The sequence below is a fragment of the Rhincodon typus genome, chromosome 35 (genome assembly GCF_021869965.1).
Source record: "Rhincodon typus isolate 14 chromosome 35, sRhiTyp1.1, whole genome shotgun sequence".
Lineage (NCBI taxonomy): Eukaryota > Metazoa > Chordata > Chondrichthyes > Orectolobiformes > Rhincodontidae > Rhincodon > Rhincodon typus.
Window position 1 is genome coordinate 2,063,684 of NC_063366.1, and position 21,927 is coordinate 2,085,610.

The 21,927-nt window shown below is 41.8% G+C and overlaps 1 long non-coding RNA gene across 1 annotated transcript; it reads left to right on the top strand.

The window, feature by feature from the left end:
• The first annotated feature begins 406 nt into the window (after positions 1–406).
• LOC125487011 lies at positions 407–19,835 on the top strand. The gene is made up of 4 exons (XR_007265564.1): positions 407–589; positions 703–830; positions 2,470–3,455; positions 14,022–19,835. It is a non-coding gene; the product is annotated as an uncharacterized LOC125487011 (long non-coding RNA).
• The last annotated feature ends 2,092 nt before the right edge of the window (positions 19,836–21,927 follow it).

Below are 21,927 nucleotides of genomic sequence, written 5' to 3' on the forward strand. Positions count from 1 at the left end.
GTGTCCAATCTACCTGTGTGACAATCAGAGGAAGACCTGTTCTACCATTTCACAAGAACATGGTTGATCACTGTCTTGGCTCCTAGGAGTGACCAATTACATAGCTCTTAATGCAACGACATACTCCAAGGTAGTTCACAAATGCATTAATCAGGCAGGAAGTTATGCCATGCAATATTCCAACTTCCAATCAGGAATCGCCAGCACACTCTGTAGTTTGTTGTCAGTGTACAGTTTTTGATGATGAAGCAATAACTACTTGATTTGGAAGGCAAGCCACGAATTCGCAGGTTTCTACATTATATTCAAAATGATTAATGGCAACAGTCCTAGCCAGCATTCACCGCGAAACTCAATACGGTCTATTACCATCAGAAGTTGAGTCGTGCGCAGGAGCGGCGTTGTTCCACCCGTCAGAGCAGAGCATGCGTGGTGAGGTTCCAGGCATTGAACGGGGCGGGGTGAAGCTGGCCTGACCAACAGCACGGGCTGCACGCAGAGGTTGTGTTACAGCAGTCTGAGGAGCATGTGTACACTCAGTGCCTGGGCCGGAAAGGCATGTGGGAACTTCATTACTTAACCGCTATCAGTAAGCCTTTCTGCAGCCACTTTCAATTTTCACTTTTGTTTCTATCTCAACAGATGCTGCGACTGGCCTTCTGTTCTGCCTTTTTTCACCGTTTTGCCTTTTATTTTATGCAGGCGTTCTCCCACAAGTGGCAGAATTTGCACATTGTTCATTGGATTTATCAGATTTCTCAGAACCTATCAAACCAGAGTGGAAATAAGTCATCGTCGATTCTGAGGCACTGCCTAAGAAGAACCGAAAGGTAGAGCGATATCCTTAATGAAAGGAACAACAACAGCAAAGAAGACAAACTTTTCTCTCAAGGGTCAATTATAGAAGCAAAGACAATACTAATGGAGATAGGCCATTCGACCCTATTCTGCCATTCAATATGATTATAGCTGATCATTGAACTTGTATCCTATTCCTGCTTTCTCCACATACTTTTTGATTCTTTCAGCCCTAAGAACTATGTCCAACTCCTTCTTGAAAACATTCAATGTTCACACCATAATTGCTTCCTATGGCAGAAACTTCCACATGTTCACCACACTGGCTGAAGAAGTTTGTCCTCATCTCAATCCTAAAAAGCCTGCCCTATATCCCTAAACAATGAATCCCAGTTCTGTACTCCCTGGTCATCAGAAATATCTTCCTGCATTTAGCAGTCTAATCCTGTTAGAATTCTATAGGTTTCTGTGAAATCCACCTCCCCCCCCCCCCCAACCACCCCCCCCACCACCCCCCCCACAAGTCAATGACCATTCAGTAATAATTTCCCTTCCTGTTTATGCTACCAAAGTAGATTACCTCACATTTATTCACACTATATTTTATTTGCCCACTCACCGAACATGTCCAAATCAGACTGACACATTTCCACATCTGCTTCACAGTAAATCCTCCCACCAACTTTGTATCATCTATAAATTTAGAGCTATTGTTCAAGCAGCAAGTGCAATTGCTGAGAAGAAGTGACCTATTGAGTGACTGGGTTCTGAGGAGAGTGATGTCGGAACTTTTAAAACTGGCTGATTTCTAATTAATTAATGTTGTGTGAGACTGCCCTTCTTCCCTCTTTTTGAATCTCTGATAATTTCCCAGTTATTCCTGTAGTAGACCCCACTTGCTGGTAGAGTGGCAGGCGGATGTTGGACAGGGAGCATTGTATCAGTTTAATCACAAAACAGAGGAGTAGTTTGAGGAAGAGAGACTTTGACACTTTTTTTTAAACTTTACTCATCCAGGTAAATAAAGACCCATAACAGCTCTAAAAGGACTAGCAAGTATGGGAAGGGAGTGGGGGTGAGTCTCTACAGACCTGACCTCCCTCAGCCCCAATGTAATACAGTGTGATATGTTTACTTTAGGCTCATCCAAGATTAATTTCATATTCTATGAAGAATCTTCAAATGTTTTGTCATTTAGGTTGAGTTGAAGTTTGGTGTAAGCTGAATATTGTGTTGTTTCTCCATTTTATCAATTTTGAGATTTGTAGAGATATATAACTCACAATAAATTCACTGTTTAGCTTAAACCAAGCTACTCGTCTTTGTCAGCATGGCATGTACCCCTTTAAACTGAAACACTAAGGGAACCATAAGCCCTGTACACAATATACAGGCCAAAGTCACTATGGGATGGTCTACTTTCTCCACCTGCTTTATTTTCTTTCCCACACCTTGTGATATATGAAGCAGACAGAGCATGTACTGATGTCTGTTTCCATGGCTGAGATTCCTGGAACAGGTTACTAGTCTCACCAGAGGATACAGCTTGAGAGCACTACTCTGCATCAAGCATTGCTGACCAGGAGATTCTCCCACTCTTAGCACATACAATTGGAATATCAGGAGGATTTAGAGATGGATAATCAACTTTTTTTTTTACCACTTTTACAGAGATTGCCTTCAATTCCTGGTTTGGGAAGCGAACCCAGAGATTCTGACTTTGAGGCAGGCATACTACCTACTGTGCTACTTCACCACCTGGATTGTCCATGGATAGATTTCTCACTTCTAGTTCACTGGAAGCACAACGCTTTCCTAAGAAAAGAAGATTTGTTACAATGTATCAACTTTGACAATGCATTTTGAGGTGTGGTCAATGTTGTAATGTAGGATCAGGGCCACCAACTTGTGCACAGCAAGAGCCCACAGCTGCAGTGTGATTATGACCAGATGATCCGTTTTTGTGATGTGGCTCCTGTGATCCATTTTCACCAGTAGACCCACGAACAAGAACCCCAACAAGAAACAGTTTCTGTTCCTGGGATTTCCAAACTCCAGCCTGTGGGCTGTATCCATTTGAGGAAAAAAATCTAAATCACGCGGGTTTAGTCTCTGGAGAGATCAGGGATCCTTCTGGAAGAAGTCATTCCAAACTCTGCTTCCTGTCCCTGACGCGCAGCAAATTCCATTTCCCAGTACCGCCTCGGTAATTGATATTGGGCTCCGCTCCTCCGTCTCGATGAAGGCGGATATAGGTCTAAATTACTCCTCCTCGTTTCCCCTGATATAGAGCGCATTGCTCCACACCCGGGGACGCTCTGAGAACGGGCAAAGCCGTGGAGGCAAGCCCCGCCCCCGAAACTTGACATTACCAATCGGAAACCAATATGGGAGCGGAGCCGGAAGCTCCAGTTCCTGCGGGTGATTGTGAATGACCCCATCCGGGGAACCAGTCAGAGAGCGGGAGGATGATGGGCATTGCGGGGAAGAGGATGCGATCCCAGTCTCCGACTCCAAGGGCTGCCATTCACAGCGGCGCATCTAATTTCTAACACCGTCCACGTGACAGACACTCGGGCTCGCGCGCTCTCACAATCGAATTCACGAACTCGAGGCGCAACCGCTGCTGCGCGCAATAGACCTACAGCTCCCGTCAGGTACCGCGGCCTGCTTCTCCTCCGTGAATCCACACTATCGCCTCTCACTGTGCAGGCGCAGTGCCCACATGTAGCATGGGTAATGTAGTTCGGAGCGGGATTTGGGGTGAATTGAGCTGAGTCCCTGTGGAGGTTTTAAACAACCTCAGTGAAGGGGGAGCTTTCTGGGCTTGGGGCTGCAATTCAGTCATGTTTGAGGAGATGACCCATCCTTCCTTCCACAGGACAACATGTTCCACTCGTATTCCCCCTACTCACTCGTCAATTCTAGCCTAGGTAGGAATCGCAAATGGTGCTAAACATTCCTTGAATCTGTTGATGATTCTGCCCCTACTGCATTATGGGACAGTGATTACCCATTTAAATTACCTATTTCAGAGGGATTCACAACCTATTTCCTAAGGGATTCTCCTCATCTCAGTTTTGACTGTACCTCCTCTCACTCTATGTCTATGACCTCTTGTTTCATGCACAAGGTCTTTTTCCATTGGTGCACTTTGAATCCGCTTGCTATTTAAATAATAAATGCCTATTTATTTTACCAGCTAAAGTGGTCAACCTTGCACTATCCACATTAAACTCCGTCTGTCAGATTTGTCCCATTCTCATAGACTGTCAATATTCATGTGTAAACTCTTTATTTACTCATGACAGCCTGCTTTCCCACCTATTTTTAGTATCATCACAAATTTAGCTGTGTTATACTCTGTCCATGCTTGAAAATCATTTATACAGATTGTAAGTAGTTGAGGTCTGAGAACTGAAGCCTACTGCACCCAGTGGTTACAGTTTGCCATCTGGAGGAGAACGCATTTCTCCAGACATTCGGCTTTCTGTCTGTCAGCCAATCCTCTACCCAAGCCAAAACTCTACCCTTAACTTCAGCAGAGCAAACACTTGAAATTGGGGTGAAGTTGAAGCTCAGTTGGGCTAATGGAAGGGAATAGGAACTGGAGGCTTTGCCGCATTTTAAGATGGAGGAAGAAATCTCCAGTGGTTTTCAGACAGCCTTGTGGCAGAAAATAGTGAGCAGACTTAGCTTCAAAGTTGTGGAAAGACAACCTGAACATGAAGTTGAGGCATCCACACTCCTGAAATATTAAATAAAATGTTGCAGTCACATAGCAAGAACAGTCACGAAGGAATCCCCAGAAAAGTCTTAACCCCGATAGTACCTAGAATGCTGAGGAGAATTAAAGTGAATGCTAGAGGGTTGTGGTGTACTTTTGGGGTGGGCTGTATACAAGTGAATTCTTTTGAAGATTCTTATATTGCATCGGGAACTGATGAGTAAGAAGCAGAACTGTTCATAGCATAAGTTGTTATAAAATGTAGTGTGAATAGTGTTTGCTCTCATTATTGTTTCCTGTACAATAATGCTTGATTTTGTTTAAAAATGTGAAATGTTATGCTGTCAATCTATCAGTTAATCCTGGAATGTTTGGATTACTCTCTAAGCGTTAATAGTGTCCCAACAAGGTCATAGCACGATGTGAATTGAATGCTAGTGTTCTTACAAGAGTGCTTCATGAACTGTAAATTGCTTTCAGATTGCATTTTTCATGCAAGTTGAAATTAAAATGGAAGGTATTTTTGCTTAGAGAAACATTTTACTTCATACAAATTGGTAATGATGAAACACTGAAATAAAGGCTCACTAGGCCACTGTTAGAATGACCCCTGAGTGTTTAAGTAAAAAATAACAGACAGATAATACTGATAAATCACTTTGTTTGGGTAAAACAAAAGTTAAATTTATTGTGAGGTATAAAGCCATAAGGAAGATTGAAAACACAACAGGCAAAACCATCGAGTTCACTGAAAACTTTGAATGAACCAAAACAACAAAAACATTTTTTAAATGACCTAAGATTTTTCCCAGAACATGAAATGAATCTTCAATGTCTGTAACATGAATATGCAACTAAAACACACTCCGAGCCTGACTGTAAGGTAGACTGTAAATATAATGGGGGCTATCACACAATCTTGCTTGATACCAGCCCAGATTTTGAAGGTTTCTATTTCAGATCTGCCACTCAAGGCAGACGCAATCGTTGAAACATTTGCAGGATTGGGATGAAGCAGACATCCAAACAATTGGAGCACAATTGTGGCGGCATGGTGGCTCAGTGGTTAGCACTGCTGCATCACAGCACCCGGGACCCAGGTTCAGTTCCACCCTCGGGTGACTGTCTGTGTAGAGTTTGCACGTTCTCCCTGTGTCTGCATGGGTTTCCTCTGGGTACTCCAGTTTCCTCCCACAGTCCAAAGAATGTGCAGGCTAGGTGGATTGGCCGTGGTAAATTGCCTGTAGTATTCAGGGATGTGTAGATTAGGTGGGTTATAGGGGGCTGGGTCTGGGTGGGATGCTCTGAGGGTCAGTGTTGATTTGTTGGGCTGAAGGGCCTGTTTCCACACTGTAGAGATTCTATGATTTATGAATCCACAATGCTTTGTGATTTACTGAGTCAAATACTTTGGTAACATCGATGAATGAAACAAAGAATTCCCAGTTTTCTTCTCAATATTTTGCTTGGATTTTTCTGGACACAAAAACCATAACAAACATGCCTCTGAAAGGTCTAAAGCCAAGTCAAAGTTCTGTATGTATCACTCGATCCATATCGGGGAACGGATGTTGCTTGACAGATTATTGACTTGTTCGCTCAGTGATGAACATCCTCCTGGCACAGGAACATCACAAGATCCAGAATCCAAGTGGAACAGCATCAATGTCTTGGCTGAAAACAGCTGGCTGAAGAGAGGAATTCCAGGAGTAGCTCGTGGCTAATCTGGAAAATTCTCACATATTCAAATCAAATGCCAAACTGTGGGATTGTTCTATGTTCTGATGTATACCTCAAACATAGCCACCAGAAAATGAGATCATCTGAAACATGACTTTGCTGTTGTGGGAGCTTGATGTGAAGTTACTGCCATGTTTCATACTTCAAAAAAATACCTCCAATAGCTTTAATAAAAACTTTGGAAGTCTGATGGTCCTGAAAGATTCTATGAAGATGCAAGTCTTTTTGGAAATGGTTAGGGATAGGGCAGTGAGAGGTCTTGGAATGATTTGCAAAGACAGGAAAACAGGAAGACAGATCCCCACAAAGAATAGCCATTCCCAGTCTCCAGGATAATAACCAGCTCCCAACACACAGAGAACTCAACAGTAGGAAATCACTAAGAATCCTCAGGCACTCTGTACCTTCCACGTAATTACATCTCACATTCCCATATTCAGGAATGATCCATCAATATTACTCAGCCTGAAAATCAGGAAGGAAATGCTTCCAATAAACACACTCAATATCCAACACACAGCTCCAGTCAAACAGTTCAGCACAAAGCACTGAGCAAACAGCTCTCTCAGCTGGATCTACTCACACAGCATGAGGGACATTTCCACCCCTGATTGCCCACAGGATAGTCAGACTGCCTGAAAATTGGTGTGGATATTATGGGATACAATTTGTATAAAAGCTGCTCCTTCACTCACCATCTCCTCACTTGGTTTTCAGTCCCTACAGAAAGTGAACCAGCTCTGGAAGAGGAAGAGGAGAGAATGGGCAGAGTGGGTGGGCACTCTGATTGACGTCGCTCACAGTCAATCCAAATATTTCTGGAGCAACATGAGTTTCCTGAAACTTGGGAAACTGACCGGTGAAATGGAGATGACTTTGAGCAACAGATCAGGTGGGGATTTAAACTTGTCATTGTCCCATCTGAATAAAACCTCACTTACTGCAGCTGCTGTCTCAGTTGCCCTGGTAAATGTTTCTCAGACATTTTTAGTGTGGGAATAGCATTCTTCATCCTTGGGGGCAATCAAACTAATATCACCAGCACACCCACTCTGCTTATTCTCTGCTCTTCGAGAGCTCCTTCATTTCCTATCGGAACTGAAGACCAAGTGAGGAGATGGTGAATGAAGGAGCAGCTTTTATTCAAATTGTATCCCATAATATCCACACCAATCTTCAGGCAGTCTGACTATCCTGTGGGCAATCAGGGATGGAAATGTCCTTATGCTGTGGGAGAAGATCAAGCTGAGAGCACTGTTGTTATCTTGTGGACAGGGAATAGTCATTCTGTGTGTTGGGATCTGGATGTTTCATGTCTTTTCAAATCCCTCCTACACTTCTCAGGGCATTATTTTTGTAACCTCCTCAGAAAAGCAATCGAAGACTTGCATCTATGTAGAAGTTTTCAGGACCATCAGACATTCCAAAAATTTTATTACAGCCATTTGAAGTACTTTTTGAAGTGTGGACATTTATGTCATGTAGGAAACGTGGCAGTAACTGTGTGCACAACAAGCTGTCAAAACAGCAAGATCATGTTGCAGATGATCTCGTTTTCTGGTGGTTATGTTTGAGGTATACATCAGATCCCGTATATACTGCAAAAAAAATTATCATATTCGTTCCACAAATACCTTTTCTTGTGACTTGCTATCAACCTGTTTGTCCCAGTCTACCTGCAGACTGAAGCCCCTGAATGATTGTTGTAATTGTGCATTTCTTACATGAATTTTCTGTTTCCTGATTTTTTTTTCCCGACGTCCTGACTACTGCTAGGATGTCAGCACACAATTCCCATCAGGGTCTTTTTTCTTTGTGGTCCTCAACTCTATGCACACAAATTCTACATCGTCAGACTCTACATCATTTATTGGTGTTGATTTAATTTCATTTCTTCCCAACAAGCAATCCTGCCCATCTGCCTATCCTTACAATAAGATTTGTCTCCTTGAATATTTAGTTCCTAGCCCTGCTTCTCTTCTAGCCATGGTCTCTGTGATACCCATAACATCATATCTGTCAATTTCAATCTGTGCTACAAGATCATTTGCCTTGTTTTGTAAATTGCAGTTAAATCCAACACTCTCAGTTCTACATTGACTGTCCCTTTCTCTGCTCTGCCTGAAGTTAGATTCCTGAGCCTTTCCATACTCTCTGTCCTGTTACTTGTTCTGAAAACTTTAACCTCTGCTCAGCACTCCCCACCTTTAACTTAACCATCAGTTTCCATGGAAATGAACTTCCACACAATTTATTTTAAGCCGAATTAACAGCTGTAGTTGTGTGATTCACCAGGACTATTGTCCCAGCATGATTCAGGTGGAGCGCGTCCGATTGGAACAGCTCCCTGATTCCCCTGTACTGATGCCACTGTCCCATGAATTCAAACCTGTTTCTTCCACACCAGTCTTTGAGCCATGCATTTACCTCTTTAATCTTATTGATCCGGTGCCAAGTCGCAGATGGCTCAGGGTTATGCTTTCTAATTTAGACCCTAGCTGCTCATATGCCCTCAGCAGAACTTCTTTCCTCTTTCTATCTATATCTTCGGTATCCACGTGGACCAGGGCAACTGGATCTTTCACCTCCAACTCCAAGGTCTTCTGCAGCCCAGATGAGATACCCTGAACCTAGGCACCAGGCAGGCAATGCAGCTTTCAGGACTCTTAAGCCTGGCCTCAGGGAACACTGTCTATTCTCCTGACTATACTATCTCTGATTACAACATTTCTCTTTCTCCCCACTCCCGAGTGGCTCCCTGTACCACAGTGCTGTGGAGAATTTGCTCACCCTCCACATAGGGAGCGTGAATCTCAAACCCGGTTGAGACAAGCTCAAGGGCTGAGGCTCCTTCAGCACTACCTCCTGAATCTCTTGACTTGCTTCATACATTGTCAAACCCTTCTATGCCTGACCGAATTCAAGGAAGTTCATCTAAGCGATGTGACCATTTCCTGAAACACTGCACCCAGGTAACTCTCCACAGCCCTGATGCATCACAGTGTTCAAAGCTGAGATAGCAGCTCATCAACTCTGAGCCGGAGCTCCACAAGCAACCAACAGTTGCTACAGATGTGGTCACTAAAAACCACAATGGAGTCCACCAGCTCTCACATCATGCAGGTACAACACATCATCGGGCCCCATCACTATTTTAATTACCTAGTTCTTAATTTGATGTTTAAAATTTCATGTTGGTCTTTTGATTTGTAGCCTGTAAATGTTTTCCTTGTGTACCACCAATCTGAAAATAACCTACAATAAATAGTTAAATTAGTAGTTATCACTACAGTGAAGTTAGTTTCCCTTTGATGTCATTCTTTTGTGCTGGACTCCTGGTCCTGGTCTTCAGTTTATGTTATGAGAAAAATCTTACAAAGTATGAGCCAGAAAAAAGAAAGCAACAAAGCATCTTGTTCCCTTCTGCACCAAATCCCATGTTGCCTGGACAATAGACACCCTCAGGCTGTGTCTCACTTTGGACGGGATCTCTCCTTCCTGACCGTGCTAAGCTGTCTGATCACATCTTGACATTACAATTACTGAAACCCCACCTATCAACATCCCGGGGTTACTACTGACCAGAAACTGCAGTGGACTATCTATGTAAATGCTGTGGCTACAAGTCCATGTCAGCAGCTAGGAATTATGCACCAAACTCAATTCCTGACTCCCGAAAGCCTGTACACTATTTACAATGCAAAAGTAAGAAGTGGGTGATCATTTTGATGGGATTATACTATCGGCCCTCCAAATAGTCAGAGGGAAATTGAGGAACAAATATGTAGGAGATCTCTGAAAACTGTCAGAATAATAAGGTTGTAACAGTACAGGGTTTTAATTTTCCAAACATGGCCTGGAACTGCCATCGTGTTAAGGGCTTGGGGAATTTATTAAGTGTGTTCAAACAATTTTCTTTATCAATATGTAGATGTTCCTTCAAGAGAAGGAGCAAAACTTGACTTTCTGTTGGGAAATAAGTGACTGAAGTATGGTTGGGGGAGCACTTTGGGACCAGTGGCAATAAGTGTATTAGTTTTAAAATAGTTATGGAAAAGGATAGGCCTTGAATAAAAGTTAAAGTATTTCATTGGAGTAAGGCAAATTTTGATGGTATGAGACAGGAACTTTTAAAAGTTTACTAGAGTAGACTGTTTGCAGGGAAAGAGACAAGTTGCAGGTGGGAGGCTTTCAAAAGTGAGATAACAAGAGTTCAGAGGCATTAAATTCTGTCAGAGAGAAGGGTAAGACTGGTAAGAGTAGGGAACAATGGATGAATGGAGATATTGAGGCTTGGTCAAGAATAATAAGGGGTCATATATTCAGTACAGACAACTGGGAGCTTAACAGAAGAGTAGAAAGGGTGTAGGGGCATTCTTAAGAGGGAAATTAGGGGGAAATCAGTATCAGGATACGAGACAGCCTTGGCAGATAAGGAAATTCCAAAGAGATTCTACAAGTACATTAAGATTGGGCTTCAGATTGGTTTCACAGATTGGCGCAACATCAAGGGCCGAAGGGCCTGTACTGCGCTGTAATGTTCTATGTTCTACGTTCTAAGAGCAAAAGAGCAACTAGGGAGAGAATAGGGCCTCTTCAGAATCAATGAGACGACCTATGTGTTGAACCAAAGGAGATAGGAGAGATAATAAATGAATATTTCACATCGGTTTTTACTGAGGAGAAAGAAATGGAGGCTAGGAAACTCGGGGAAATAAATATTGATGTCTTGAAAACTGTCCACATTACAGAAGAGGAAATTCTGGAGGCCTTAAAAAACATGAGGGTGGATAAATCTCCAGGACCTGAGCAAGTGTATCCAAGGACATTGTGAGAAGTTAGGGAAGAAATTGCAGGACCCTTACCAGAGCTATTTGTATGACTTACAGTCAAGGGTGACGTACTGGAGGACTGGAGGGTGGCCACTGTTGTGCCTTAATTTAAGAAAGGTTGTGAAGAGAAGCCTGGGAACTGTAGACCTGTGAGTCTGACTTCAATGATGGGTAAGTTGATGGAGCGGACTCTGAGAGATAGTAGTTGCATGCATTTGGAGAGGCAAGGGCTGATGAAGGATGTCAGCATGGCTTTGTGCCACAAACTTAATTGAGTTTTTTGAGGATGTGACTAAAAGGATTGATCGAGGGCAGAGCAGCAGACTTTGAATACATGGTCTTTCGTAAATCTTTCAACAAGGTTCCACATGGTCGACTCATTCGTAATGTTAGATCACGTGGGATTCAGGAAGATGCACAATTGGCTTGACAGTAAGAGACAAAGGATGGTGGTGGAGGATTGATGTTTAGACTGGAGGCCTGTGACGAGCGTGTTCCGCAGGGATCGGTGTTGGGTCTACTTTTGTTTGTCATTTGTGTAAACATTTTAAATGAGAATTTTGGAGATATGATAAGTAAGTTTGCAGAAGACACCAAAATTGATGGTACAGTGGACAGTGAAGAAAATTATCTAAGATTTCAAAGAGATCTTGAACAATTGGGCCAATGGGCTGAGGAGTGGCAGTTGGAGTTTAATTTCGATAAATGTAAAGTATTGCATTTTAGTAAAGCAAACAAAGACAGGACTTACACAGTTAATAGTAGGGCCCGACCTGGGAGTTCAGGTACATAGTTGTTTGAAATTTGCATTGCAGGTGGTCAGGGTGGTTAAGAAGACGTTTAGTATGCTTGCCTTCACTGTTTGGGCTATTGAGTCTAGGAGCTGGGATGTCATGTTGAGGTTGCACAGGACATTATTAGTGAGGGTTAAGAAAAGATTTATCAGGATGTTGGTGAGAGTAGGGGTTTGAGATATAAGGGTACGTTAGATAAGCAGGGACATTTTACAATGGAGGTTCAGGGGTGACATTACAGGAGTTTATAAAATCATCAGGGGCATAGATAAGGTAAATAGCAAAGGGCTTCTCTCCAGGGGGAGGAAGTTGGCAGAGTTCATAAGTAGGGGGCATATTTTTAAGGTGAAAGGAGAACAATTTAAAAGTGACCTGAGGGACAACTTTTTCACACAGTGGGTGGTTCACCCATGGAAAGAACTGCCAGAGGAAGTGGTAGATGTGGGGAAAGTTACAACTTTTGGATATTTGGATAGATACATGAATAGGAAAGGCTTTGAGGGGAAGGGGCCAAATGCAGGTAAGTGGGTCCCGTTTCGCTCACGAAACTTGGTTGGCATGGAGTAGTTGGACCAAAGGATCTGTTTCTGTGCTGTATACTCTATGACATTATGACTATGAGTCAGGAGTCTGACGGAATATTCTGGATGAGAGCAGCCACACATCATTCTGACTTGGAAATATATTGCTATTCCTTCAGTGTCACTGGGTCAAAATCCTGGAACACACTCCATAACAGCACGTTGGGTATCCCTACACAACGTGGACTCCAGCAGTTCTACAAAGCAGCTCACTGCTACCACCTTCTCCAGGACAGTAACAGAAATGCTGGCCTAACCAGCAACACTCAGATCCCGCGAAAGTATGAATAAGAAAGAACTGACGGGTCTACACCTTCAACAAATGGGGAGAGGGAGTTGAAAAAAAAAATCATATTTCTATTTGGATAACAAGGTGTAGAGCTGGATGAACACAGCAGGCCAAGCAGCATCAGAGGAGCAGGAAGGCTGACGTTTCAGGCCTTCATTTCTGAAGAAGGCTCTAGGCCTGAAACGTCAGCCTTCCTGCTCCTCTGATGCTGCTTGGCCTGCTGTGTTCATCCAGCTCTACACCTTGTTATTTCAGATTCTCCAGCATCTGCAGTTCCTACTATCTCTGAAACATTTTCTATTTACTGTTTTACGGAAGGATTGCATTGTACAGCTCCAGGCAATATCGAGAGGATAGATACTGCAAATAGACAGAGTCATAGAGTAATACAGCATGGAAACAGGCCTTTTGGCCCACACTGATTCATGCTGACCATGGTGCCCACTCAGCTAGTTCCACTTGCCCACATTTGGTCCATATCACTCTAAACCCTTCCCATCCATGTACCTAACCAAATGTTTTTAAAATGTTGCTATTGTACCTGCTTCAACCACTTTGTCCGACAGCCCATTCCACATACACACCACTCTCTTTGTGAAGAAGTTGTCCCTCAGGTCCTTCTTAAATCTTTCCCCTCTCACCTTAAACCAAGCTATATGCATTCATCCTATCTATGTCCCTCATGATTTCATACACCTTAATAAGGTCACCTCTCATTCTCCGACATTGCAAGGAATAAAGTCCTATCATGGCCAACCTCTCCCTATAACTCAGGCCTACTAGTTCTGGCAACATCTCGTAAATCTTCTTTGCACACTTTCCAGTTTAACAATGTCTTTCCTGTAACAGGGTGATCAAAACTGTACAAAATATTCCAAGTGCAGCCTCACCAACGACTTATACAACTGAAACATAATGTTTCAACTCCTATACTCGATGCCTCGACTGATGAAGGCCAGTGCATTAAATGCCTTCTTCACCACCCTGTCCACCTTTGACACCGCTTTCCACGAACTATGTACTTGTATTCCTAGGTCCCTCTGTTCCACAACACTCCTTAGGACCTTACCATGGTTTAACTTTCCAAAGCGCAATACCTCACACTTATCTATATTGAATTGCATTTGCCAATCCTCAGTCCACTTCCCCATCTGATCAAGATCTTTGTAATTTTTGATAACCTTCCTTGCTATCAACGATGCCTTCTAATTTTGTACCATCCGCAAACTTACTAACCATGCCTTGTATATTCATATGCAGATTAGTTATGTAAATAACAAATAAGAAGATCCTGAAGATGACGCAAAGAGCTGTGGTAATACTCTTCACAGCTTTATTCAACACAGAGAAGGTTGACCATGAAACCATCAATCAGGTCAGGGGAGCTTTGACATATCATCAGATCTGAAACTGGTCAGTGGTGTGGACCCTTCCATCAGCACCAACCTTTCTGAAGGTTTGAAGTTGAGGATTCGGATGAGGCTGGAAAGAAGTGTGAGTTGCTTCAAGTATGGTGAGAGCCCCAATCCTTTATCAACCCTCATGAACCATTGACTCACTCTTACAGGTGAGAGGACATTCAAGTATGAGCTCTGGGAGAAAGTTCACATAATCTCCTAACACTCAAGGTGCAATTATTGTAAAATTGTTAACAGAAAGAAAGTCACATGGAGAGAAAACATTCAAATAGGAAGTGTTTGCAATGTTATCTACGCTTGTGTATCTACGACACAATGACACTGGAGAGAAAATGTTCAAAGGTGAGGCATGTAACAAGAAGTCTGCACAGTTATCGGGCTTGATAAAACATAAAGCACTTCACATGGGGGCAAAAGCATTCACATGCAAGGTTTGTGAAAAATCATTCTCACATTCATTGAACTTCCGCAGACACCAACGAGTTCACACAGGGGAGAAACCCCACAAGTGCAAGAAATGCAACAAGTCATTCTGTCTCATCAAGACTCTTGATCCACCAGAGGATTCATACAGGGAAGAAACCATTTGTGTTTGAGATGTGTGAAAAGACATTCTTGGAGTCAGCAAACCTTTGCAGACACCAACGAATTCACACAGGAGGGAAACGTCACAAGTACAAGGAATGCACCAAGGCATTCTCAGAGTCATCAAAGCTTCAAAAATACCAACAAATTCACAAAGGGGAGAAAACATTCATGTGTGAGGTCTGTGAAAAAACATTCTTGCAGTTATCAAAACTCCGCATACACCAACAAATTCATACAGGAGAGAAACCATTCACATGTGACGTCTGTGACAAATCATTCTCTGAATCATCAACCCTCCGTGTTCATCAACACATTCACACAGGAGAGAAACCATTCATATGTAAGGTTTGTGATAAAACCATTCTCACAATCATCAAATTTCCACAAACACCAATGTATTCACACAGGGAAGAAACCATTCACATGTGAGATGTGCTTCAAATCATTCTTGCGACCTGCCGACCTCTGGGCACACCAACATATCCATAGAGGGGAAAAATCATTCACTTGTGAGTGGTGCGACAAATCGTTCTACAACTCATCAAAACTGTTGGTCCACCAGGGGATTCACACAGGCAAGAAACCATTCATGTACGAGGTGTGTGAGAAAACATTCTCAGATTCATCAATTCTCCGCAGGCACCAACGGGTTCACACAGGGGAGAAACCATAAAGGTGCAAGGAATGTAACAGATCATTCTCAGAGTCATCAAACCTTCAAAGACACCAACAAATTCATACAGGGGCGAAACCATTCACATGCAAGGTCTGTGAATAATCATTCTCAGCATTATCATACACCAATGCATTCACACAGGAGAAACCTGACACATGCAAAGAAAGCGACAAGTCATTTGCAGAGTCTTCAAAGCTTCAGAGATACCATCAAATTCAAAAAGTAGAGAAAGGTGTGTGACAAATCATGCTCAGACTCATCAACCATCCGTAAACCACAACAAATTCACACAGGAGAGAGAGCATTCATGTGTGAGGTATCTGATATATCATTCTGAAAATCGTCAAAGGCTCTAATGCATTCACACAACAGAGAAACTATTTATGTACAAGGTGTTCGATAAACTGTTCACCCAATCTCCTGCTCCATCAGAGGATTGACAAAGGGAGGAACTCTTTAAATGGGAGGTTTCCAATAAAAGTATCATGACTTCTTCAAACCTCCTGGGACATGAGAGGATTCAGAAAGTAACAAACTCTTCAGGTGTGATTGTATGACAAATTTTGCACCGACATCTCCAACCTGAGTTCCAGAGGATCCACACTGGTGAAAAACCATTCAAGTGTGTTGCAGAAGGCAATGACCTAAAGTTGACAAAATGGCCACTTGGGGCATTTTTAGCGAACAAAACATAGCTGAAAGGGTTTGACAGTTACATACAGGAGATGTTCACGCCTAGACTTGTGGTCTCCATACAGATATACTGGATAAGATGAGATTCTCTGACGGAAGTAATATCAGGGAAGTCAATCAGGCTTCTGTAAACAGGCAGTTCTAAACATATAAACATTTTAACAATGGGCAGTTTTGAAACGCCTAATGTAGCCACAGGCCCAAGCTTGTTATTTAGTAAGAAGTAGAAGAAGATTCTGATCCTGCAGTATTCTGAATATTTTAGGTAATTGAAAAATTATAAAGGTAACAAACAAATTAATAGGAAAAGGTTAGATGCATTCCTTGAGCAAATGTTTGTCGGCAGTCAAAAGGTCCAATGCATTACTAGGGAAGATAAAGGTAATAAATGGTTTAAATATGACCTCCAAAAAATATCTATTGGCACAGGAGGAGGGCAGAGAAAGTTTGTAAAAAGAGAGACCACAATTGAAACTTACGTGCAGATTTAGATAAATTGAACAAGTTCTTATATCCCAAGATCAAGGGAAGTGTGACAAAGACAGATGACAAAACACAGAGTGAAGATGTGGTTATGTCCCCTAGTTGTATGCGGAATTTAAACAAGTTTCATTTCAAGATTTGTTAAAGTTGTAAAGTGATTGAATTTCAACTTCATCAGTAGAATTCAAATAGATGTTTTTTATGAAGAAAAGATAATTAGCCATGGAAAGTTTTCAAGAGTAGAAACAGTAAATATTTACTTAAAAATGAAACTTAGTTTAAAATTCACTTACAGCATGTAAATAGCAGTGGTTGTAAACTGCCATTGCAAGTCAGAAACACTTTGGTTGATCTCTCAGGCTGAAGTGAGAGAGGGATTGTTTTCAATTTGTCAGCTGTGTCACAGAATTGTAGGAACTTTATATCAGAGTTGATTTTAAAGTCGTTATGATAACTGGTAGAAATTAATATCCTTCCTAATCTGCCATACTAAAGTTAGTACAGAATTTGGAAGCGCGCTTAACGATAAACAAGTATTTAGGTTATTGGTAAATATCTGGGAATGAATAAAGCTGTCAGAAGAATTTTGAGATCCTAAAGACAGATAATGGAGGTATCTAGTAGACTTTGGGAGAATGCAGACAGCCTGAGGTCCTCCCTTAGAGTTGTCCATCATTTATTGTGTGTTTACTGGATTGGATGTATAGATTAGGGGGATGTGGCTAACTGACATCTATTTAGTGTAACGCAAAAGGTATAAAAATGTTGTATTTAGCTGGGGAATCAATAGTGTCATTGACCTCTCTTCCGATCTGAGCTCTCATATAAGAGGGCAACTGAGCCCCACATGAAAACCAGATTCAGAGTGGTCTCTCGGCTCTCCCACATATGTGACAAAGGAGCTTTAAAGAAACATTACTGGTGCTGCTGAACACAGAATTCAAGACTTCTCTTTAATTTTTCTCCCTTCAACAAGGTATGTGGTGTGTGACCAGGCTTTCATACAGTCAGAGTATTTCCTGATCCATAAAAACATTCATGAAAATCTCTATTGGTTTAAATTCTGTAAGAAAGCCTTGTCCTGGAACATAAATGCACTCGATTGGACATCAAACCCTTCCTGTGTGATATGCCAGGATTATTTCACCTCCTCCTCCTCTCTCACAGAGGATATCTCCACATGGTCTTGGGGCCGGGACACCCAATTTCATTGCACTGAGAGCTGACTGTTGTTTATCATCCAGTGCTCACATAGGGGAGCTGTCATTCTAAAGTACTGGCTGTCTCACCAGTGTCTGCCTCAATTCTTTCCTACCAAACATTCCAATTGTTTTAAGGAAGTCAATTTAACCTTTGACCAGATTGCAGAAACACAGCCTTCAAAGGTGGATGTACTTAAGACCAGAATGGAAGAACCCCAGAGTTCTCGGAGAGAGATGGGACCAGAGGTGCCAAAGATAGAGAGAGGTGAGGCCATGGAACATTCAATACTTGAGCATGAGGATTTTAAATTGGAGGCTCTGAAGTACTTGGAACAATGTACAGGTCAAGTACAGGGGTGATAGGTGTGTATGAAGACAGAGAATGCAAAGTTTTAGTTGAGTTGAAGTTTATAGAGGGTGCAAGATGGGAAGCTGGACAGGAAAGCATTGGAATAGTGTAGTCTAGTCTGGAAGCTACAACAGCATAAATGAAGGTTTCTTCAGCCTATTGACTAATGTGAAGCTGGGATGTTCGAAATGCTGTAGAGGGGGAAATCAGGTGATCTTTGTGATGTAGAGGGTATGGGATTGGAAGCTCAACTGGAATTTGAAGAAGATTACACTGCCCAATTTTTGTTGCGGATGGGAGTGGAGAAAAAAATCATATGTAAGAACTGGAGTAATCTATTCATGTTGTTAAACCATTCAGTTAGATCACAGTTGATCTGTATCTTAATTCTATCTACATGCCTTGACTGTCATCCTTAATTTCCCCTGTCATAGTCCGACCAGACCATTGGGTTGTTCTGTCATTCAAGAGATAGGACTAGTGGTGGGTGTGACCAAAGCATCACCATGCCTCATGAGAGAGGAGAGGTTGACGAGTCCTTCATGGTAATGTGCGAGAATTGAACCCATGATGTTGGCATAATTCTGCATCACAAACCAGCTGCTCAGCCAACTGAGACCCATTGACACTTTGCTGCGGTGAAGAGGCTTGAGTGTTCTGTTAATCCTGAGAGCAATACCATTAGGAGTTCTCAACTCCTGGGAGTCAGCCCATGATGGTAAGGTCAGAAGGGAGGAACAAGACAAAGCGTAATCCAAAACAAATTATCAGCGGCGATCCAGAGAGAAGATACATGATATCAATGGCCCTAAAGGAGATGCAGAGAGCAAGCAGAGGGCAGTGGAGGGAAGAAGGTGGTGGTTCCACCTTTTTCTGGAGAGGAAAACATGAGGATCAATGCAGGACACATGAAATTAAATTCACCATCAAGAATGAACTCCAATGAACTCTTAGAGACTCAGCAATGGCATCATGACTCAATGGCAATGGTTGTGACTGTCTATGCTTCAATCCTTGAGTTGAAAGAAAGCTTCTCATCCACCCTGGAAGCTTGATGCTGAGAGAGTGCATCAACCCTATCCTAAATGATAATGGCTATTATGATCAAATTATCACTTGTGCAAAATCATGAAAGAATGTTTGGCTCTGACAGATGACTAGTCTACTTGAGATTACAGTGCAAGCAGGAGGTGTCTCAAAAATTTGATCAACAGGTAACTTTAGCTATTTAACTTTGTACCTTTGCATTAATGTAAGAGTGGCTTTCTCCACAGCCAGGATGTTGTTGTGAATAAAAAATAAATTCTGCACAGCACACAAATAAGTGGTATGAGTTCTGTATAATGTTGCAATACCAGATATATAGGCTGTACATCTCAATAACATATTGAATATCAAACAACACATCCCTGTGTTGTTTGGCAGTGGGCAAGATGTGAATTGTGCTGAGCTTAGATTACAGTGTCCAGCACTAGATGCAATTCTGCACTTGAACAACAAATTACCAAATGATCCAGACTGTGCTTGGAATTACACTGGAAACAAATCTAAGATTATCAGTCAGGCTCGGAGTGTTAATTTGGTTGCATATTCATGTTACAGACATCAAAGATTCATTTCATGTTGTGGGAAAAATCTTCATCATTTAAAATTGTTTTTTGTTGTTTTGGTTCATTCAAAGTTTCAAGTGAGGTCAAAGTTTTTGCCTGGTGTGTTTTCAATCTTCTTTGTGGATGTATATCTCACAATAAATGTGATTTTTATTTTACCCAAACAAAAAGATTTATCAGCATTGTCTTTTGCTGTTCATTGAAACTCTCAGATGTCCTAAACAGAATATATTGGCCATTGTCACATGGCCTAGTGCATTTCTTTTAATCAGTGTTTTATCATTTCCCTAAGAATAATATTTTCCTTAGAAAAACACCTTGCATTTTTATGTCAAATTGCATGAATACATGCATTCTGAAAGCAATTTTCAGTTAATGAAGCACTCTTGGAAGTGTTGTCACTTGTAACAACATTAGCAGTCAATTTACATACAGTGTTCTGATCCCGTTTGAGACCATTAATGCTTAGAAATACCAACATTCCAGAATTAACCAATAGATTGACACCATAATATTTCACAGTTTTAAACAAGGTCAACCATTATTGTATGTGAAAAAGTAAAGAGAGCAACACTATTCACACCATATTAGTAGTTCCAATTCTTACTTATCATTTCCCTGCGCAATACAAGAATCTTCAAAGCATTCACTTGTTTAGAGCAGACCAAAGGTATGCCACAACCCTGTAACATTTTTTTTAATACTTCAGGAGTGTGAATGCTCCAGCTTCATATTCAGTTTATCTTACCACAACTCTCAAAGGTATGAAGTTAAGTGGATTATCCATGCTACATTGCCCATAGTGTCCAGGGATGTGTAGATTAGGTGGATTAGCTATGGAAGATGCAAGGTTACAGGGTAGGGGTGAGTTTGGGTGTTGTGCTTTTTGGAGAGTCAGTGTGGACGTTGGGCCAAATGGCCTGTTTCCACACTGTAGGGATTCTGTGATGCAATGAACTTTGCTGACAGTTTTCTGCCACAAGGCTCTCTGAGGACCATTGTAGATTTCTTCCTCTATCTTTAAACAAGGCAAAGCCTCATTTACTGTTCCCTTACATTAGCCCAACTGAGCTTGAACTTCACAATTTCAATAGTTGGATCCCTGCGATTAAGGGTAAAGTATTGGCTTAGATAGAGGATTGTCTGACTGACAGAAAGCAGAAGGTCGTGATAACTGGGTCCTTCTCTGAATGGTGTAAGTAGTGGGTGCCACAGGCTTGAATTCTTGGACCTCAACTATTTACAGTCTGTATAAATTATCTGCAAGCAGGGACAGAGTGGAACAGGGCAAAATTCGCGATGATACTAAAATAGGTGGGAAAGGATGCTGTGATGAGGAGATAAAAAGTTTGCAGACAGATATGGATAGGCAAGGAGAATGGACCAGAACCTGGCAGACTGAGTTCAATGTGGATAAGTGCGAGGTTGTCCACTTTGGCTGGAAAAATAAATTGGCAAGTTATTATTTAAATGGCAAGTGGATTCAAAGTCTGTCAATGCAGAAGGATCTAGGCATCTTTGCGCATAAATCACACTAAGTAGATATGCAGGTGCAGAAATAAATAAAAAAGGCAAATGGAATCCTGGCATTTATTGTAAAAGGACTGGATAATAAAAGTAAAGAATTGTTGTTACAATTATATCAGACATTGGTGAGAGTGTACCTGGAGTATTGTGTGCAGCTTTGGTCTCTTTACTTGAGGAAGCATTTGGTGGCACTGGAAGCAGTTCAGACAAGGTTCATAACGTTGATTCCAAGAATGAAAGGGCTATCAGACCAGGAGTGGTGGAATAGGTTGGGGATGTACTCACTCAATTTCAGAAGAATGAGGGGCGATCAACTGAGGTGTAGAAAATACTGAAGAGAATTGTTAAGGTGAATGTTGGAAAGATGTCCCCCTTGTGGGACAGTCTCAAACAAAACTTCGTAGATATAGAGTGTGAGGACGTAGGTTCAAATTGAGATGAGGAGAAATTACCTCTTTCAGAGGGTTGTGAATCTATGGAACTCACTGCCCAGAGGGCAGGGAAGGCAGATCAATCAACAGATTCAAGAAAGAAATAAATATTTTTCAAATAAGAAGTGGGATAAAGGGCTATGCGGAGAAGGCAGGAAATTGGAGTTGAGATCAGAATAAGATCAGTCA